Source organism: Miniopterus schreibersii (genome assembly GCF_964146895.1).
Source record: "Miniopterus schreibersii genome assembly, chromosome: 1".
NCBI lineage: Eukaryota > Metazoa > Chordata > Mammalia > Chiroptera > Miniopteridae > Miniopterus > Miniopterus schreibersii.
The window spans coordinates 97,281,257-97,298,160 of record NC_138101.1 but is presented as its reverse complement, the minus strand read 5'-3'; the positions used below and the strand labels follow the sequence as shown (position 1 = coordinate 97,298,160).

General features: G+C 34.9%; 1 pseudogene across 1 annotated transcript; it reads right to left on the bottom strand.

The window, feature by feature from the left end:
- Window positions 1-14,700: 14,700 nt before the first annotated feature.
- LOC308561887 (large ribosomal subunit protein eL33 pseudogene) lies at window positions 14,701-15,039 on the bottom strand (annotated as a pseudogene). The gene has a single exon. The product of its transcript is annotated as a large ribosomal subunit protein eL33 pseudogene (transcript).
- Window positions 15,040-16,904: the final 1,865 nt, after the last annotated feature.

Below are 16,904 nucleotides of genomic sequence, written 5' to 3'. Positions count from 1 at the left end.
ATAAGATACTAAGCTTCAGACCTTAGTGTTTAAATAACTAATAACTTCTTCCAGTGAAAGAACTTGAGATCCCTGGAAAAGTGTTTGAAAAATACAAAATTAGTCCAGAGCACCTTGTGGTTTCAAAAGTAAGGAGTGCTTGCTCAAAAAATATAAGGATACAGAAGATAATGTGAAGAAGCTCTTAGGAGTAACCTGGAAAACTTAAGCAACAAAATAAATAATGACAGTATTAGATTATAACCCATAGACATCCATGCATCCAGTGAATATAAATTGATAATTTAGTAAACAAAGAAATGTGAGAGAAGAGACAGTTCTTCCAAAGAGGAAATCGTAGAAAGTAGTAGTGACTTAATAGATGTGTGCCATTTTTACTTGTACCTAGGAAACTGAAACCCTGGGCAACTAGCTTGATGACCCTGTGCGTATGAATGGATCACAGAGCTTGGCTGGTCACCAGTCCACTCAGGAGAGATGAAGATAAGTCCTCCTCTCCATGCTCCCTTCATAATACATGGGGGGAAAACGCACGAAAAATTATTGTTTCAGGTATAGTTGTGCATTTTTCTTTTCCCACACCCTTCTTATAATTACCCTACTCTGTTTTTCAAGATTGCTCATATTTATTAAAAAAAGCAGAATAAAACAAAAATCCTGGGACTATTAATTGTATGCAACTTTTATATGTCTTAGATGCAGAAAGAGAAATCACTAATCATTAGAGAAAAACTCCTTTCTTTTCTGTACTGACTTCAGAAGGTGAACTGAAAGTTACCTTCAACTGAACATTCACTTTCAACATGAAGGTCCAGAGAAAGAATCTGAAACTGGATTTGGATACATTTAATTAGAGCTAAGTTCTTTCAAGGACTTTAGATCCTCCTGCTAAAGATCAAATAAAATAGTGCTAGATTGAAGTGTTTGGATATTTGAAGCTCAATAAATAGCCTGCTCAATTATTAAGCCTTTCCCAGTCCCTTGAACCAGAATCAATCATTTCCTGGGCTCATCTTAACTCTAGAATTTATATATCATTTACTATATTATACTTTGCTCCTACCCTTTACTTAGTACATTATTAGCTTTATCTTACCTACTAGACTTTATATTTCTTAAGGTCATAGTGGCCTTCATTTAACTGAACCATCACAGTACTTTGACTGATGCCTTATAATGGGGGGCAGGTAATTTCTATTGAGTAAAATAGATTGTTAGTTTTATTATCCTTTCTAGCAAGCTAATTGATATCTCTATACCTATACTTTTACCTTTAACTATATCTATATCTAATCTTCATCTATCTAGATATAAGTATAGCTAGAGATGTAGATGTAGATGTAGGAATGGATATAGACACAGTTGTGCATCTGTATTATTTCTTAGTATTTAACTGTTGTGTCTATAAGAATATATAATCTCTACATATGTAACTAAAAGTTTTACTGGTATTGGTTCAGTCACAGGTTACAATTCAGGTTTAGAGAGGATTACAACCATGTTATAGCAAATGCTCACACAAAGCCATTGTTTTAGGGAGTTTTAAATAAGATATCAGAGTAAATTCATCTATTCATTCACAAATCAGTTAATTGGTTCTTTTGGTGAATCAATAAAATGACATGTTTAAGGAAATGTGAGCTCTGGAGGAAAGGAATTTCTGTTTTGTTCACTAATATGTTCTTAAGGACTGGAGGAATATCTGGAACATAATGGGGTCTCAATAAATGTTTATGAAATGATGGAATGTATGAAGTCTGAGAAATAGATATGAATCAGAAAACTTTTTCAGCAATCCTTTAATAATTATACAATGCTTTATGGACTCTTAGCCATAAAAGTTTTTTGGGGGATGATTCCACGACTTCCAAAAGACATTCCATTTGACATTACCCTATCTTAGTAAGAAAAGACAAAAGATACTCTTTTACAGAGAAAATAAGTTCACTGCTTTAAGCTTTCTTTTTTTTTTACAGTGAAAAAGTTTATTATTGAAAGAGTCATAATTATATATTCCAGAGACCATGCTTTCTGTCACAAACATTGTTCCCAGAGGAGTAAGTAAGGACACACAGATGTGCTATGCCATGTCAGAAAGAGGTAATTTACCGGAAGTTACTTTTTATAGATTCTGGTAAAATATATATAACATAAAATGTGCTATTTTAACCATTTTTAGGTGTACAGTTCAGTGGCATTAAGTACACTTCCACTGTTGTGTAATCACCATCATCTATCTCCAGAACATTTTTCATCTTCCATAACTGAAACTACACACATTAAACAATAATGCACTCCTCGCTCGGCACGCTTGACTCAGCCATTGAGCGTCGACCTATGTTCCAGGAGATCTTGGTTCGATTCCCAGTCAGGGCACATCCCTGGGTTGTGGGCTTGATCCCCAGTAGGGGGAGTGCAGAAGGCAGCTGATCAATGACTCTCCCATCACTGGTGTTTCTATCTCTCTCCCTCTCCCTTCCTCTCTCTGAAATCAATAAAGATATATTTAAAAATAATAATAAAAATGCATTCCTCCCTTTCTCCCCTCCAGGCCACCATCATTTTACTTTCTGTCTCTATGAATGTGACTACTCTAGATATCTCATATAAGCGTACATACAGTATTTGTCCTTTTGTGACTTGTTGATTTTGTTTAACATGTTTTCAAGGTTCGCCCATATGCTACAACATGAAAAAGCTTCTTGTTTTTATAGACATAATTGACAGTGATGATACACAATAACTTTCTCATTTGAGAGTACTGAGAGGTTTTCTCTATTCTCAACTAGCATGTCCTGATTTTTTAATGACAAATATAAAGGATTGGGTTTTATTTTAAATAGAAAACTAAAGAATATCCCTCTTTTTGCTCATGTCCTGCCACACACTAGTTTGGATTTCCATAAGTTCATGGATGAAGTAAACATGTCACATCCAAATGGCCCAAAATTTCACTGGTCCTTCTCAAATAGTACTGACAAGGGAATCACAATTCATATTATGTTTCTTTGCCTGTCTCAAAATATCAGGAGCAAATCAATGTAGATATTCCAAATACAATTAAACACTTTAAAATGCTACTCTTTAGAAATTACTTTGTATGAAGCACACAGAGTGTATAAAAAGAAGTGTGGCTGTTCTTCAGGAGACCTGACTGATATCCAGCCATGGCTTTGTCAGTTACTTGTTGTTCAGTGCTGACCAGGAGACTCTTTTATATGTCACTTTGCTTATCTGTAAATAAAAGGGGTTGTGTCCTTTCTATAACCAGTGACTACTGATAAAGATTATATGAATCAATACTTTTCAGTAGAGAGCCACTGTGAAGGCTTGTTACCATAGTGTATGACATGTTTATCTTATATTGTAAACTATCTCTTATAGCGTATAAATACAATCCATTATATTGAGGTGAATCTTGTTAATCCACACCAAAAAATATTTTTAAATGTTTGCTGTTTTTAATATTCTGTGTAATGTACTTAATGTTTAATCAACTACTTATGAGTAAAATTCATTTAATCCTAAGGAAGCTGACCTTAGCTGGTTTGGATCAGTGGTTAGAGAGTCAGCCAACACACTGAAGGGTCGTGGGTTTGACTCCAGGTTAAGGGCATGTACCTGGGTTGCAGGTTTGATCCCCGGCCCAGGTTGGGGTCCATGGGGAAGGCAGCCAATCGATGGGTCTCTCTCACATCAATGTTTCTCTCTCTCTCTTCCTTCCACTCTTTCCAAAAATTAATGGAAAAAATATCTTCGGGTGAGGATTAACAACAAAAAAGCTGGACAAGTCTTGTGTTATCCCCATTCTACAGATGCAGAAACTAAAGCTCCAAGATGATAACCAACTTAAATCTGTCAGAATATAAGTAATGGAGCTAAGACTAGATTCCAAGTCCTGTGAATCCTAGAGCTCTTTTTACTGTTCAGTCCTTAAAGAGTACTTTTCTATGAAATGAGTACTTTTCTATGATTGTGAGAAACACAATCATACAGTCCTTTTCTCCCCAAAATGTTAGGTTTAAAGAGCAGTGGATGGGGTTGTATCCTACCAGCTCATCTGGCAGCCTCTTTAATTCTGACACCTTCAACCCCAGAAATTACTTCAGGTTTAAGCCTAGCACTTAGGTTTTATTTTTCAGAAATACCTTGACATTTAGGATTTTTTAAAAAATCATGAAGCAAAATTTATATAACTTTGAGTGAATTTGGGAGAACAAATTTGGATGATAAAAAAACTAAATGGGAAGTCAGTTGATGATAAGCTTCTTTGAATGAATCTGTTATTATTTATCTCAACTTTCTTATCTGTAAAATGATGGAAGTATTTCTTACTACACATGTTTTAGTCTTCCCTGAACAAATTTTTGAGATGACGATGGGTGTACAGTGAAAAAGAAAGGAGGAGGGGTCTTAATAAAGTCCTTCACACAGTCTATAATATGCTAATTTGCATTATGATATTTAACAAAGGGATACTCCACATAAAACTCTCTAAATATTTTTCACCACAGAACACTTCTTGCCCACAGATTTGGAAAAGCTGCACTGCAATTTATTATCTCTGTGTTATTAATCTAGTTTGTAAGAAGACCAATACACACATAATAGCATTTAGAAATATTTAAATGATAATATTTGTGCAAACTCTTGGTTACCTATAGGATGTAGTTATAGAAATATCCCTGTTCTGGGTGTGCTTCCTCAGTCTCTCTTATGCTCTGTGGTGTGTCTCAGGGAAAGAAAAGCACTTTTAGGTAATTGTGTTCTACCATTATCATTTGAGCATAATTCCTGGGTGATTTTTTTAAGAAACAACAAAAGTGAAAATTATAGTGTAGAAAATAGAAAGAAAATTAATTTAAGAGGATGTGAATATCCATCAAAGGGAATCATATAACTCATAAACAGTTTAAATATCAGTAGTTAAAATGACTTTTATTTTTTGTTTATTTTGTTGTTGTTTATTTTTGTTTAAAATATTGCAGATGTCCCTTTTTCTCCCCAAGGATCCATTAAGCTTACTTTCATGTGAGGACTCATCAGAATCTTATTTACAGACCTTACAAATTGGCTTTGGAAGTGAAATCTGCTAGCATGGCATTATAATAGAAGTGTACACACCAGGATTCACACGTTAGAATTTACCCTACCTCACTGTCAGTTTGTGTGATTTATAATACCATTCTTATTGGAAAAAAGATGAGATGAGGGTAGAATCTATCACTGGAGACTGATTATCATCACACTCTGACACATAATTCATAAAATGAGCTAGGTCTCTTGAGTGAAGATATTTATCTAAACAAATCAATCTTGTACTTTGTAAGTTCATCATTCTAGCTTTGGGATGATTAACTTCCTTAAAAGTGTGAGCAGAATGAGTGTGATTTTTGTACAATAATTTTTTATTACAAAATTGTTCTAATATACTTTATATTGGAAACAATTCATCACCAATATTATGTCTCCCAATCTGGTGAATTTATAGCATTGGGTCTATTATTCTTGAAAAATTATAAAATCGACCTTTCAATTAAATTAGGAGGGAAAAATCTTTCATTTTCCAGAGGTCAAGATGTTCCTTATAAATATAGTTTATATCAATCCCATAACATTACATATAAATGATGATAAATAAGTAATCATTTGTAATAGTATACTTTCTTTAGTGCATAAATTTGAATTAAGGTTGTCAGAAATTGGTTGTACTGAGTATATATATATTTTTGTGGGATAAAAAGTGCTTGAATGAAATCAATCTTTGAAGACATAAATTCACTTTTACCAGGAAGGTATACTTTATCCTAATTGCTGGGCAATGCTTTCTCTGCATGCTTTCTCACATATAAAACTTTAGTAAATTACTGCTTTTGTAAAAATGTAGTGTTTTTAATCTTTTGATAAAGATTAGATTTAGGTTTAGCCAGACCAGTGTTGACAAATAGAATAGATGGAGGAAGAAAATGAAGAGACACTGATGGATCTGGAATTACTTATTATTCTGAGGAAATAATAACAGAGCTCATCCCCAACATGGCTCTATCAAAATTAAGCCAACTGAGAGCTCAGTCACATCTAAAGAAGAATAGAAATTCGGGAATCATGGTGGTGTCAGGAATAAGAGGAAAAGCTTGGCTGATCTAGGGCAGTCAAACTCCAATGTGATCTACCAGGCCTGGTATCTTGGCATGTTGCACAAATCAGGAACTTATGGCCCAGGTAAAAGCTGACAAGAGATAGGGACAATTATGCAGTTTAAAAGTTGTTATTCCTCAAACACCAAACTTAATCTTGTCCTGAAACTAGAAGTTTAGTATTAATTCTGTGATTACATGTATAGCCAGCTTTGATCAGAATTTGTTCAGTAGTTGGACAGGACTGCGTCTGAGACTGAGGATAGTAGCTGATGGCCATGGACAGGCAGAGAGCATTGCCATTGGCCTAGAATAAATATTAGGCTGTGACTTACTGACCTTTTGAGAAGATGAGATATACTCCAGTCTGAGAGAACGGACTAAATGATTCCCAGACATCTTGCCAAAAATTATATGGATAATAAAAATAATAGCCCTTTTTTTGGGTACTCCATATGCACAGTTACATATGCTGAGATTTTAGTATGATGTAGCTCATTAAACTCCCACAATGACCGTATGAAATACATAAAGATGTTATAGCATTTGAACTGTGTAGAATCTGAGACTTAGATTAAGTGGGGCCAGGGTTTGAATATTAGTCTGTCTATTAACTACTTATTTCTCCATAACATATGTCAAAATTAAGTATCTCAAAAAAAATTTTTTTTTTTAATCCTCACCTGAGGATGTTTTTTCCATTGCTTTTCAGAGAGAGTGGAAGGAAGAGAGAGAGAGAAAGAGAAACATCAATGTGAGAGAGACATGTCAATTGGTTGCCTCCTGCATGTGCCCCCACTGAGGCTGGGGATCAAGCCTTTAATTGAGGTACATGCCCTTGGCCAGAATCAAACCCTGGACCCTTCAGTCCCCAAGCCAGTGCTCTAGCCACTGAGCCAAACCAGGTATGGCTCAAAATTTTTTTTTTTGGTCTTACACTTTCAGTGTGTTAGAAATCTGGAAGTGATTTAAGCTGGGTGTTCCTGATTTTAGTGTCTTTCAAGATCCTGCAGTAAAGGTGTTAGCTAAGACTGCAGTTATCTCTGGGCCTGACTAGAGAAGGAACATATACAAGCTCACACATGAGGCTGTTGGCAGGTCTCAGAAGATCTGCTTCCAAGCTCACTCACATGAAATTCTCCCCAGAGTTGCCTCAAAACCCAAAGACTGGCGCCTTTCAGAGGAAGCAATCCAAGAGAGAGTGAGAAAGAGCATGAAGACAGAAGCTAACCACTTTTTATAATCCAGTGTTGGAAGCAACATCCCATCATTAATCCCACATTCTATTGCTTAGAAGCAAGTCAGTAAGTGCAGCGAACACTCAAGTAGAAGGGAATTCACAAAAACTTAAATACCAAGAGGTAAGGGTTATTGGGGGCCATTTTAGAGGATACTTACCACAATATGTGTCACCTTTGAAACTATTTCTCAACAAAAACACTCTATTACCTTTCTCTTAATTTTTTAACTCTAAATTCTCATGCTTGGATTTATTTTTATTTTTATTTTTTTAGCTACACAGATTTATAAAACCACAAGCCAATCCGAATAACTATTTTCTCATTTTTTGCTTAATTGATGACTGTCTTTTAGAAAACAGGGACAATCCTTCCAAAGGTTCAATTTTTCTGAAGCATACATTTTTCAGTGTGCAACAGCTCCCTTTTATTAAGATAAGAAATAAAATGAAACTGAGCTTTCCACCTTGTCTGTGAGGCAAGCTTTTTCCCTCTGACACTTTCTTTGTGAAATGTAGATGCGAGAGTAAAATCAATGCTTCTTCTGTAACAGGACCTGAAGGAATGCATGATGTGTACAGCTAGAAGCCCAAATGCGTGTGGTTTTAATCTTTATTTTATTGTTTATAATAAATTAAAACTTGGGAAGTTAAGCTACAATATTCTGTTTTATTTTTATACATTTGATACGATTGCATTTTGAAAGCAATTTGTTTTTTATGCATTCTGATTTATTAATGTAAAACTAATTTGTTCCCTACCTAATACAGAAAGGAAGAAAAATATCAATTCTACAAAGGCAGTAAAATTTTAATAATTTCTTTTTCATAATAGTAAAGTAAACTCAATTCATAAATATTTAAATCCTACTTTCCTTTCAAAAAATATTGGCTATAAACAATGATATTCAGACAGGCTGCTCTATCTCAATTCTCATTTGGTTTATCAAAAATTTAGGTTTTCTTCAGAGAAATAATTAGTTTTGTGTAATCATTGCTTCACCTTGAAGTATAATCCTAATGTTATATAATGCAAAAATAAAATGTGGGTCAATTTTAGTGATAATTTAGAAAAGACAGGATAATACAAAGTTGATAGGACTCATTTTATGAAACTCTGTCAGAATGGATTCCATTTTTCAATTAAGTTTTATTTTTACCAAAATTAACAAACAATTTTTAAAAGACAGATAGTACTACAAAGTTTGTAATAAAATATGGCCATTTCCCACTCCTCCTTACAACCCATCAATCTTGCTCCCCAACAGCAACCCCGAATAAACCTTTATCTGTTTCCTCAAATATTTAACATTCTTTTTTGCTATTTTTCCAGTTTTCAATTTTAGACAGTTATTTTTAAATAGAAGACGAGGATTTATTTCTCTTATAAAGCATTCACAGCCAGCAGACCGACACACAAGCACACAGACTCACATATTGGGCCCCTGTACTTCCTAATATAGTTGCATCACATTTAACTAAATCAATGGGCATACATTGTCCTATTGCTCACAGTGAAACTAAGTGACATACTATAATACAACTCTTTTACAAGTTTTTGTTTTTCCTGAAGATAGTTTTTGTTTTGTTACTTTTCATTTCCTGTCCCATAAGTTCAAATGCATTTTCAAGTTGCTGTTAGCCTGCATTGAGTTACATAAAGTGTGAATTATATACATACTTTGACATATACAGATGAGGTGTTAAGTTTTTGTCACTTGAAACTTACTTCTTCAGGTTGTGTCACTCAGGGGCTGTTTCATTCAGGAGTAGCTTTCATCTGGAACTGCGCAAATTTTTCAAGAAAAGATGTTAATTTATAACCCACACAACTTTACACTCAGGTGTACTATGTTAATGGTGCCGCTATAAGTATGTGCCTTTAAAACACAGGAATTCAGATAAATTATATTTTTGCACAGTTTCTATTAAAAAATTGTGGTGCATTTATAATCATGAATTCTATATTATATAGTATATTCCTGATTATAGAATATGGAATATTCTTTCTGGGTTTTGAAGAGACCTGTGTTGTACTTACAATTTATATGTGAGAGGGTTGGTTTTTCCATTAATTACTTTTGGTCTCTGTAAATTTCACATCCTCCATTTCCTTCCCTACCTAGATCCTTTTGATGTCAGCTGCAGAAGGACATATTCTTGTTTTGATAAACCTCTGGCTCTGAACTTTGATGCCACCAAGCCAGGTAAACTGGCAAAATGGTGGGAGGAGATTACTGGAAGCTATTCTTACACTTGTAGCTAATTAACATTTAATTGTCCATGGAAATTACATGGGTATCATAAATACATTAGTTTGTGTTCTATTAAACACAAACTAATGTCTCCAACACAGTTTTTGCTCAGCTGAATCTCAAAAATGCCTGCAGCCAACCATTGTAGCATACCAGTACAAGGAAATTTGACTGCCAACCAATAGTGGTTAAATTATCTTTAAAACTTGTACAAAATCATTTAATCATGTCAACACATTGTTAAAGCCCCTCTATCTATTGAAAGGGACCTTTGCAAGTGGGAGATTCTGAAGTTGGTGATTCATTAAATTCACAGTAAATCCACTTATGCCTTCCTTCTTTTAATTAAGCTTATGCACCAATGGTTTCCTGAGAAGGGAAAGTTAACACCTGAGTCCTTGCATGTCTAAAGATGTCCTTACCCCACCTTTGCATTTAATTATTGGTTGGTTATGTATAGAATTCTAGGTTGAAAATCATTTTCCCTCAGAACTTTAAGGGTATGTTGAGGAGTCCAATATCATTCTAAACCCAGGTCTTTTACATGATGTTTTATATACATTTTCTTTCTGGATGATTTTAGGACTTGTTATAGGTTGAATTGCGTCTCCTCAAAATTAATATATGAAGTCCTTACCCTCAGTACCTTAGAATATGACCTTCTTTGGAAATAGATCCATTATAGATATAATTAGGTTAAGATGAAGTCACTAGGGTTACCTCTAATCTAACATGATTTGTGTCCTTATAAAAAGGGAAAATTGGGACACAGAGATGAACACATAAAGGGAAGACAATGTGAAGACACATAGAAAGATGATGGCCATCTACAAGGTAAGGAGAGAAGCCAGGAATAGATACTTCCCAGTAGTCCTCAGAAGGAACCAATTCTGCTAACACCTTGATCTTGTACTTCTAGCCTCCAAAACTGTGAGACAATAAATTATTTTTTAAGTCACTAAGATTTTGGTACTCTTTTACAGCCGAAAACAAGTTTAGGACCTTCTCTTTATTTCTAGTTTTCTAAAATTGGATTATAATGTACTTTTTTTAACCCTCACCCAAGAATGTTTTTTCCATTGCCTTTTCAGAGAGAGTTGAAGGGGGAGAGAGAGAATCATCAATGTGAGACTGACACATTGATTGGTTGCCCACTGCAGGCACCCTGACCAAGGGGGGATCCAGCCTGCAACCCAGGCATGTGCCCTTGACCAGAATAGAATCTGAGACACTTCAGTCCTTGGGCAGACACTCTAACCACTGAGCAAAATGGGGTAAGGCTATGGTGTACTTTTAATATTTTTTCTAGGATCATTTTTATATTTTAATGGTGTTTCCTGCAGCTTATTTCTTTTTTAATTTGGGGGGGGGGGTTTATTAAGCAAATACATTACTTTATTCTAGTTTTATGTATCACTACTTTCCTTCAAATTACCTAGAATTGTGAGGAGAATAATGTGAATGTAAGATGGAGTGAATGTGGAATGATTGCTAATGGTCTAGTCCTTTTGGCTTTTATGGGATATGTTGTCCTACCTGCTAGATTTATGTTTGTACTAAAATTCCTGGTGCCTGATTGGTCCATCCACATGCATATTAGCACTCAAAATGCTAGCAGTTTGATTGGTCCAAAAAACACTGTACTGATTAGTCAACTGGAGCCACTCTGATTGGTTAGTGAAAATGCTGATGGGAGTATAGTTGTGCAACCCAATTGGACAGAGAAAGTCTCAGTTCTATTGGCTGAAACACAATTCCAGAAACTTTCTTGATAGGTATTTTCTTTCTCAGGGTTCACAGTAACCACTCATCTACTTTCTTTTGCTATAAATTTCTCTCTTCTGGACAATTTATTTAAATGCAATCATATATTACGTGGCCTTTTGTGAAAGGCTTCTGTCACTTATATTTTCAAGCTTCATTCATTCTGTTGTTTTTTTGCTGTTTAACCTTTTATTCCACATATTTTAATTCAGAAAAAAATCTATTTTGTTTTCTGCATTCAAAATTTTAGCATTCCATTTGGGAACATTGGCATTTATTATGATTTATTTTTATTCTTTTTAAATAAATTTTCTCTGTTGCTCACATTTTAGCATGCATTCTGTAGCCTGTCAACGTCTATCAGTACTTCCTTTTCATTGTTGAACAATATGCACTTTATGGATATATCACCTTCTGTTTATCCATTTTTTTAATATCCATTGCTTATACATTTGCACTTTCCACTTTTTGACTATTTTGAATAACGCTGGTATGAACATTTTCATACATGTCTTTGTACATAAGAATGCATGTTTTGTTTTTTCCCCCTCTTGTATTGTACTTCCAGACTTTTTATGTTTGCTTGTTTAAGTTTCTTTATCTTTATTGTTGAGAGTATTACAGATGTCCCCTTTTTATCCCCATTGATCCTCTCCACCCCAAATCCATCCCTCCCCTAGGCTTTCCCCATACCAATGTTTGTGTACATGAGGTTATGCTTATAAACATACAAGTTCTTTGATTAATCTCTGTCCACCCACTCCCCCCTCCCTGCTTTCCCTCTGAGATCCCTCAGTCTGTTCCATGCTTCTATGTCTCTGGATCTACTTTGTTCATCAGTTTATTTTCTTTATTATATTTCACATATAAGTGAGATCATGGGGTACTTGTCTTTCTCTGACTGGCTTGTTTCACTTAGCATAATACTTTCTAGTTCCCTCTATGCTGTGCCAAAGAATAAAAGATCCTTCCTCTTTACAGCAGCATAATATTTCATGGTGTAAATGTGCCACAGCTTTTTTTTCCACTCATCTACTGATGGGCACTTGGACTGTTTCCAGATCTTAGCTATTGTTCCTGCAGCTTTTTAAAAAAAATTATTTGTTATTGAATTTACTGGGGTAACATTGGTTAATAAGATTATATGTTTCAGGTATACAATTCTACAATACATCATCTGTACATTGTATTGTGTGCTCACCACCCCAAGTCAAGTCTCCTTCCATCACCATTTATCCAACCTCTACCTTCTTCTACCTCCCCCAGCCCCCTTTCTTCTGGCAATCACCATACTCTTGTCTGTGTCCATGAGCCTTTCTTATGTTTCTTTGCTTAATCCCTTCACCCTTCTCACTCAGCTCCCAACCGCTCCCATATGACAGCTGTCAGTCTGTTCTTTGTATCTTTGAGTCTGTATCCATTTTGTTAGTTTATTTTGCCCATTAGATCCCATATATGAATGAAATCATATGGTACTTGCCTTTCTCTGAGTGGCTTATTTCATTTTTTATAATACTCTCCAGATCCACCCATTCTTTTGTAAAGGGAAAGATTTCCTTCCTTTTTATGGCCAAGTAGTATTCCATTGTATAAATGTATCTCAGCTTTTTTGTCCATTCATCTACTGATGGACACTTGGACTGCTTGCAAATCTTGGCTATTGTAAATAATGCTGCAATGAACATAATGGTACCTATATTCTTTCAAATTAGTACTTCAGTTTTCTTTGGATATATTCGCAGAAGTGGAATCACTGGTTCATAAGATAGTTCCATTTTTAATTTTTTGAAGTAACTCCATGCTGCTTTCCACAGTTGCTGCACAAATCTGCATCCCCACCAACAGTGCATGAGAGTTCCCTTTTCTCCACATCTTCACCTGCTCTTGTAGATGTTGATAGCCATTCTGAGAGGTGTGAGGTGATCACTCATGGCTTAATTTGATTTTTTTCACAGCAAAGGAAACCATCAACAAAATGAAAAGACAACCAATTGAATGGGAAAACATATTTGCCAATAGATCATTAAAGGCTTAATATCCAAAATTTATAAGAAACATAAAACAACACAAAGAAAACAAAAAATCCAATTAAGAAATGAGCAAAGAACCTGAATAGACACTTCTCCAAAGAGGACATACAGGTGGCCAATAGGCATATGAGAGGATGCTTAGCATCACTGGGATAACTTTTAATATGGAAACGCATGTTCTTTGGTTCCAGAATACATGATTTTATTATGTCTTTGATAAGTTGCTATCCCAAATTTTTTCTAAAATTCATGCTTACATTTGAATTAAACTTTTGGTTTTAGTCTGTAACTTTTTCACCTCAAATTTATTTTTCTATATCTTCATCATTTTTTCTTATTAAGTGATTTTCTCAATTTTATGTTCTAAACCTTCCTTGGATATATTTCAACTGTATTAGTTTTAATACCCAAGAACTCTTTTCATTTATTTATGGTCTGAATGTTCCTTTGTTCATATCATCCTGGGTTTGTTACCGTTGTTTGTTTCTTTTATTTTTTTTTAATTTTAACTCACAATTCAGAAGATTGAAAATTTGGACTGGGATCAACTTGGCAGATCCAATTGTCTTGACTTGGTTCATTTTTGTATCTGTGATCAGCTACTGAATTGCTTAGAGGCTCATGTCTGCTTCATATGTTCTTTTTTTATCTTCCAACAGGTCAGCCAAGAAGTGTTTACATGAAGCTGGAATTGCTGTCCTCAGATTTGTTTTTGATACTCTGGAGTTATGCTTTCATTCTTACCAGTCCACCAAAACGCTGTCATGAAAGGCACCATGTTGCTAAGTAAAATAATAAAATTTTCTTCTTTTCTTTTTTTTTCAAAATGTATCTTTATTGATTTCAGAGAGAGGAAAAGAGAGGGAGAGAGAGAGAGAAACATCAATGATGAGAGAGCCATTGATCGAGCCCACAACCCGGGCATGTGCCCTGACAAGAAATCGAACCTAGATCGCCTGGATCCTAGGTCGATGCTCAACTGCTGAGCCACGCCCGGCAGGGCTAAAATAATAAAATTTTAACTTTCATCAATCTATCAGGAGTTGCTCAAACATTTCTATTTAAAATATCTTTTTTTCTTTCTTTCAGGACATCATACATGGTTACTTTTTCTAATATATTTCTGGCTGATCCTTTTAAGTCTCTTTTGTTAGTTGCTCTTCATGACCATATCTTTAAATATTGATGTTAAACAGGCTTCAGTCTTTAGAACTCTTATCTTTTTTTCTTTTTTTACAAGATAACAATCAATTTTACTTATTTACTTTTCAATAAGTTTAAATCCTTGAAGGGAACATCATTACACAGATTTTGTATCCAATGGCCTTAGCAGGAAGGTTGCTTCAGAATTTAGCACCAACCATGCCACTGTTTCCATGAGCACGAATTACCTTTCCCCAGATTACTCTGGTTTTGTTCGGTTTATTACCAGGAGTCACTGTGTTGTTTTTTTCTTTCTATACATAAGCACATCCCTTGCCTAGATAGATTCAGTTTCATCTAGAGCATAAACACCTTCAATTTTAAGAAGAGCTATGTGCTTTCTCTGGTTCTGGAGTCCCAGAACCACACTTATAGCCTGCAAAAGTGCCCTTGGACCACAGCCTTCCAGACATATTTGTTGTTATGCAAGTCTTGTTCCCAGCAGGCCTCTACAGGGTCTGAGATTGCAGAGAAGAGAGCAGACTTCTTATCTTTTTCTTTTTTTTTTTCTAGAGTTATGCACCTGAAGATTGTTATTGCTGTTATTACAGGGGGTCAGGATATCTGAGTTGAGCTACCAAATGTACCCAGTGCCTTTAAGCAAGTCACTTCCCTTGGGGGCACTTGTTATTCCTTTGTAAAACGGGCTTCACTATCCTTAGGATTTCTTATGTTTCTAAAATTCTGGAATTCTATGACCCGGAAATATGCAATATTTCTAAGGGATACTGGAGCACTTAAGAATATTTGAAAACTGTAATAACCTTGATATTTGCTATTTAAAAAGAGTTTGTAGCTATATGAGTATGTTTTTTTAATATATGTTCTTATCCATTTTGCAATTAACTGCTGTTGATATTTTAATACATTTCTTTTCATTTTTTCTATGTGTAAATATTTTTGCATAAAGTTTGAATCATACTTTATTTTTATTTGGTGACCTCTTCTTTACATTTTGCATATTGTGAGCTTTTTCCAAATCAAAAATAAAACTTTATTGGCTGCATATTATTCCATTATTTGGCAACATAATAATCTGGTTAATCATTCCATTATTATGTTGAATATCTTAGTAATTTATAATTGTTCACTAATAAAAGAATGGAACAGACAAATTTTGCACCTTAAGTTATGTATTTTAGATAAGTTGTTACATATGGTATTATTGGGTCAAAGAGTTTTAGTGCTTTTTGGGTTTGTTTGTTTTGGTATAAGGAGTAGATTTTGTCAAAAATATATATGTTTGTATTGATTTGAGAGAGAAAAAGGAAGAGGAAGAGAGAGGGATAAACATTGATCAGCTGTCTCCTGCATGCCCCTACTGGGATTGAGCTCAAAACCCCAGGCATGTGCCCTGACCAAAAATTGAACCTGTGACCTCTCAGTGCACGGGACAATGCTCAACCAACTGAACCACACTAGCCAGGGCTGAGTTTTAGTATTTTTAAAAAATTTATCTTTATTGTTGAAAGTGTTACAGATGTCCTTTTTTTCCCCATTGACCCCCTCCTCTCCACTAACATCCCCTCCCCAAGGCACTATTTTCTGTGTCCATGTGTTATGCATATATGCATATAAATTCTTTGGTTGATCTCTTCCCTTCCCTCTGAGAATCCTCAGTTTGTTTCATGCTTCCATGTCTCTCAGGTCTTATCTTTTTTTAAAACTTGGTAAGGTCCTTTGTCTTATCTTATATTGGGATGTCCTCCAAATTTATCCTTCAACCTAAGCTTCCTCTTAAACTCCAGACTCTTATATCCAACTGCCTACCCAACATTGTCAGCTTGAAGGTCTAAAAGGGATCTCAGACTCACATTTCCAAAACTGAGCTCCTTATATTTCCACCATTTGCATCAATTCCTCTTTGCAGCCTTCTCTGTTTTCTAAAATGGCAACCTCACTCTTTCCATTTCTCATACTAAAAAGCTCACCTGACTTTTTCTCTGTAGTGCGTATCTAATCAATCACCATATCTAACTTCAAAAGATGTCTGGAATCTCACTACTTTTCTCTGTACCCACTCCTACAATCCCAGCCAAGTCATCATCTTTTCCTGAATTATACTGGTAATAGTCTCCTGAGTGGTCTCCTTAATCCACCTTTGCCAAATTCCCACCCTATTCAGGGAGCAGTCAGAATAATCTCTTTAAAATATAATTTATACCATGTCAATCCTCTTCTCAAATTCTTATAGTATCTTCTCAACTCATTGAAAGTAATAGTCCATTTAGATAATTTTATTATTTTTATTGAGAAGTTATAGGCATATAACATTGTG